Source organism: Apteryx mantelli, unplaced genomic scaffold, assembly GCF_036417845.1.
Source record: "Apteryx mantelli isolate bAptMan1 unplaced genomic scaffold, bAptMan1.hap1 HAP1_SCAFFOLD_34, whole genome shotgun sequence".
In the NCBI taxonomy this organism is placed as follows: Eukaryota; Metazoa; Chordata; class Aves; order Apterygiformes; family Apterygidae; genus Apteryx; species Apteryx mantelli.
Window position 1 is genome coordinate 4,194,642 of NW_027118693.1, and position 6,000 is coordinate 4,200,641.

A 6,000-nucleotide genomic window follows, 5' to 3' on the forward strand; every position below is an offset into this window, starting at 1 on the left:
TGACTTCTGTTAGAGGTGGCCAAGGGCACTGCCAAGGCTGAAAGTCTCTGACAGAACTGAGGTCTTTGTCCTCTTGGCTATGGCCGTTGTCTCTGCCACGGAGGCCTACCAAAAACGCCACCTCCTTAAAGCATGGCCTCACTGCCTTCTCCCCTCCAGGGAGCCCAGGAGGTGCCGTATCATTGCGCTGCACTCGGCATTGCACACCTCCACCCTCACACTGCCCCCACAAAGAGCCCCAAGCAAAGCACGAGGGAAAGGATCACCCTACCCAGGGGCTGGCTGTCAGTGTCTGGCCCATCTGCTTGATAAAACACATCACGGTTTACTTGGCATCAGAGCCACCTGCACATTTCTTTTGCCTACCTGCAATCAATGTCTCCAACTTTCCGCTCTGATCAGCCCCGGGGAGACTTTGTTCGTAAGGGCCCTCAGTGGGACCCATTAACGCTCCAAGAAACCTTAGGATTTACTTCTGACTTTTAACTTCTTGAGTGGTTTGTTCAATCTCCTCTCAGTATCCGAGCTTCATGGGCTCAGCACCAAACCCACCCGAGGGGTCATTAAAATGCCAAAAGCCCTGAGGAGCCATGTCACTCGCCACAATTTTCTTCAGTTCTTCAATCCTTGTGTGGCTAATTGGAGAGTTTGCAGGAGGAAGATTTCAATGAGCTCCTGAAAAAGAAAGGATTTCTGCTTTTTAAGCTTTATTTTTCAGCTTTCAGAATAACCGATAGCCACACTCTCCAATTCATACTGATCCAGAGTGTCTCTACCATAATGAAGTGTGGACATGTAGGAAAAGCAGCATTTTTGAAAGGAGACATGTATGAACAACCTTCCTCCTCACCTCCCCAGCCCTGCCATTTCCCTCGTCAGACAGTGGGGACTTAGAGCACTGCTGTTAAAATCTAACCTTTTTCCACTCAAGTCCATAGCTGAATGTTACAGCTCCTAGGCACCAATTCCCACCTGCTTTCCTTAGAGAACTAGTTGCAGGCACAGGAGGATTTTTCTTAATGGCAAACAAACAAAATTACAATATGATACAGTTTAATAAAAAGTAGAATACACTCCCCAACTGCATGTTAAGTCCAAGCTGCCTCCAGTGAGGTCCACTTTCTACAAGGAATAACATTCCCTGAAATGTTTTGGACAGATAGATAGAAAAGGATAGATAGAAACACAGCTAAGGAGTTGGCTAAAGAGACAATACGACTCCTGAAAGCTGAGGCAAGCTTCAGACTCTCTGAAGCTCGGAGCAGCTACTAGAGAGCTGCGAAGGATCTGAATGGCTAAAGAGCAAGGGGAGGAGGAAGACTGGAAAGCAATGGGAAGTGCATATGCCCAGATAGTCTTATGCAAAGGGAACTTTAGAAATGATCGATTTAATCAGGATATGTGAAAACACGTGAGAGATTACTGACACCATATCCACAGTGGTAACGCAAGTTGAGGGGCCTATCAATATTTCCTCTCCTGACATTCATCCCCTTCCTGAAAGTTTCCATTATTTCATCATGGGAAAACACTGACATTTGTATTACAATTATTCAATCATTTTAGCTGACAAATGTGTGTTCATATTTTTTTAATGTTGAAAACAGTTCTTCACCTTTCCAGGCAGAGCTCAGGCATCCAGTGGCACTTGGAGAGGCGCATGTGCATCTGAGGTTCCTGCCTGGGGGACCTGCAGGAGACTGGAGCCCCTTGGAGCTGCAGATGGAGGCTGGGCAAAGGAGACAAGGGCACCTACAGTGGCACCAGACATCCATGACCCTATGACTGCATCCCACCCCAGTTCTGAAAATTGCTTTCCTCAAAAAAAAAAAAAAAAAAAAAAAAAAAAAAAAAAAAAAAACCGCAAAGACCAGTATATTAAAAAAAGACAGCAATGCAAAGAAGGATGGTAAGAACACAAAGAGTTTTAAAAGCTGAAAAGTGTAACAAAACATTTCTTTGCTTTCTATCATTTTCTTAATTTCTCTCTTCTTTCACTTTTTAAAGACATTTTCTAGACATTACTTTTAGAATCAGGCCTTCACCATTAAAAAAGATATTTTTGCGTCTCGCACAGAGTGGCCCCAAACCACTCGCAGCCCAGGGCTGTCCATGCCACTCCTCACTCTCTGTACAGGGCGAGTTGCACCCACCAGAGACAGGAGTGACCAGAAAACCAGCATCCCAGCCCTGTGCCTGTTGGTGCCCATCAGGTGCTCAGGCAGACAGGACCTCCCAGCCACTTACCCCAGACAGGAGTCAAGTGCTGGTCTATCAGCTTCACCCACAGAAATGACCTCGCAGTCACTTTCCCACCCACATGCCTGCTCCTGCTCCATCACCTGCAGAAGTGCCCTCACTCTCACCTTTATAGTCATGGACCTCCTCCCATCTGAGGAGCTTCTGTGAAACTATTAATCTTATAAAAACGTCCCCACCCATCAGCCTCCTGCTGGCCTTTCAGCTGACCAGACACAACGGACCTCATAAGCACCTGCCAAGCCAAGGGGCCTGCTGCTCATCTTTCTCCTTCTCTTAGGGAAATGACATCAGCATGCTCTTGCTTCCATCCAGTCACATACTCAGAAATGACCTCACAGTCACCATGTGAGCCATGTGCCTGCTGCTGGCCTGTCAGCGGCGGAGATAGAAGTGATCTCACAGTCACCATCCAAGCCCTGCAACTGTTTCTGGCCTCTCAGCCGCTCAGTTCTAAATGACCTCGCCATCAACATCCCAGCCCTGTGCCTCTTGGTGGTTTATCAGGTCTTCAGGCAGAAGTGACCTCACAACCAATTGCCCCAAGCATTAGCCAAGTGCTGGCCTATCAGCTGCTCAGCCAGAGGAGATCATCTTACAATCATCTCCCAAGCCCACACGGCTGCTGATGGCCTTTCAGCTTCTCTGATGGAGAAGGTTTGTGTTCTTGCTTGGGAGGTCACTTCTGTCTCAGCCTCCAATAGGCTAGCAGCAGGCTCCTGGCTGGGGCATGTGCATGCAAGGTCACTCCTGCCTTAGCAGCTGATAGACCAGCAGCAGGCCCATGGCTTGGGTGCTGGTGGTGCTACTTGTCTCCGAGCAGCTGAACCTGGGGGTTTAGTTAGGTCATCCTGGCAGGAGATCCTGGCAAGAGTTTCACAAACTGCAGGCCTCAGCCAACCTAGTGACACATTGCGAAATGTGCTCAGCTGAGATGGACAGCTGACCTGCCAGGTTAGAAACAACTCCCTCAGAGAAGAGAGGAGCATGTGCAAAGGTGAGGACCATAACTCTGGGGGGAGCCTTGCAGAGTTATTTGCATAAAACGCTTCAACTTTGCAAGCTGATCCTCAACTATGACCCTACAAGTATTTCTTGCTGACTTAGAGGAAAGTGCTTGAGCATCAGGCGAGTATTTTCAGGGTCCAAAAGCAATGTTGGGATTTGCTTTGTTTTCAGCTCAATAATAAGCTCTGAGGCCTTGCAACCTCACTCACTGTAGTATGCGCATCTGGGAGAAGTGGTTGTAAGAGGCCAATTCTTTCCTGAAGAAATACTTTGTCTTGGGAAGTTTTCCTTATTTGCCCATTTGGAAAGGTAACAACTGTGGCATTGCTGCTAGCAAGAGTTCCTCTGAGCACTCCGTCATGACAAGACCATTTCCTTGTTAACTATGTTAGAGAAAAATATCTCACCGTGTCAAAACTGTTCTCTGTGGTCTGCTCCTGGATGTCAGCCCCTGGCTGTCTTGTGTTGGTGCCCGGGGCAGTGCGCAGTGTGCAGGTTGCAGCAGAGATGCCCAAGGAGCGAGCCCTTTGGCAGGGAGAGATCAGGACCCTGCCTCCCCCCCCCCACCCCCCAGCCCCTTATTTCACTGCACTGGGGAGTTACTTGGATGGTTAATTAAGTGCTAAGTGGGGGATACTACTGCTTTGGAAGCAAAGAGTTTCTAGAATACTGCCATATTAGAAGAAAGGAGTGTCCACAGCAATCATGTTTATTGCTACTACCCCCCCCAATAAGCCTTTATTAACAGGAGAGAGAGGCAACTGCTATGCCTCTCGTCTAAGAAAACTTGGGATTTGACAGATCTCAGAAGTGTTATCTTCAGTAAACTCCTCCAAGGAACCCTTCCTGAAAGGTGACCTATTATGATCTAAATCATTTAAGCTGCATATTTATATGTGTTTCACAAGACATCTGGAATGTCTTCTATCTTTGGTTAAGCATCAGCTCATGGGACAGGAAAGCCCAAATCAAAGAGAAGATATATTAAAAAAAGAAAAAAAAAGACAAAGCATTCTGTAAACTCTAAAATTTATTTCGCTGCTCTTTGTATTTCCCACCACCTGTGAATTACCTTTGATATTAGCTTGCATGTGTTTTCTTTCTTGGATAGACTATATTTCAGATGCAGAAGATGGTACTTCTGAGTGCTTGTTTTTATGCTCTCCAATTTTAGTTGTATAAAGGAGTTACCATTAAAGAGAAATGCATGGGGGTTTTTTTGCTTCATACACTGTCATTCTAAAAGTAGTACAGACTTACACTAACTTTCGTTCAGTGTACCATAGTAATCAGAGATGCAGCCTTTCCATTTTTTCATTTCTTTTCATCAAAAAGGTGCATTCAGTACTACAGAGTGCATTTATGAATACTTTGAAAAAGACCCGTCTGTTTCCTTTCTGAAGTATATTTGAAAAATTAGAAGTGGTGAATGAATATTTGGGATGGCAATATCTGGGACTGTGACGACCTCCCTGGTTCAGAGTCAGACCCAGAGCATGAGGGGGAGGCAGCTGCCTGGCCGGTGGCAGAGCAGCGGCTTACCAGACTGCATGCAGTCAATTTGAAGGGACCACAACTGCTGGTGATTTTAAAGCATCGGAGCTGCAGGATAAGCAGGGGCACTACAGGCAGCAGCCACGTGAAGGGTTATTAGAGCGGCTGTTAAGGTTGTGGGATGCTGGGTCTGATGTGGTTTATTTTACTAGAGGGGAACTGGATAAGATGGGGGCTTTGTGCCAGGATGCCAGATGTGCAACACCCTCCGCACCCTGCAGCAGCAAAACCGAAACGTTTTCCCCTCCCTAATGGAGTGGGTGCTGGGTGCAGCATGGTGAACCTGGCCGACTGCCGTGGACATCGATGACGGGCTCACCAGGTGGGCTACTATCACAGCAGGAATAAACCAACTGCGGCAATTAGCAATGCTGTCCAGAATTTATTCCTCCGAGTTTATCAGACCGGATCAGATCCCCAGGAGCAAAAGCATCTGGACTAGGATGCTGTGAACCGTCTTTCCACATCTCCTGCTGTGAGTCTTCAGCAGCACCTGAATGTCACCTGCTCTGCAGTGTCTCTGGTGTTTATGGCACAAGTGAGTCTCCTGAAGGTCCTTGCTGCAGCTCAGCTTCTCTTTGTGCTGCAGAAAGTGAGCCCTGGGTAACTGTAGCCCTGTGGGGATGAAAGCTCTGATCTGCCCTTGCCCACACCTCTATGGCCTTTCAGCATGCTCTTAGGAAGAGTGCGAAGGAGCCAGGGGAATGAGCACTGGTCTCTTCAAACTCATGGAGCAGAACTAGAGTGAGACAGGTGCCACAGCTTCTCCTTGCACACTCCATGAGTGGTCAGTGGACAGAAAAGCAGAGTCAGCAGGTGTTTGGAGACTTGCAATGGGGGATGCCATGCCTCACCCTCAGAGGTGCCAGGCTCTGCCCTCTGAGGAGAGAGGAAACCCAGACCTTTCCCAGAGGCAAAGGTACCTGACTTGCTGGGAGCCAGAGGAAGCCAAGTTACTGATACAGACTCGCACACAGGATTCCTTTTTCCTACATGGGAGGTGCACAGCGTTTTCCTCCGCCCCTGCTTTAGGTCAAGGGGAGCAGGAGGGCATGATTCCTCTCAGCTCTCTTTGACTTGCGCCTCATGACAGGGAGACTCCTCTGCCTCTCCACTGAGTGTGAAAGGGAAAGAGGAACCCTGGCAGGTCATCCAGGCTGCGCAGCTGCTCAGAGCATG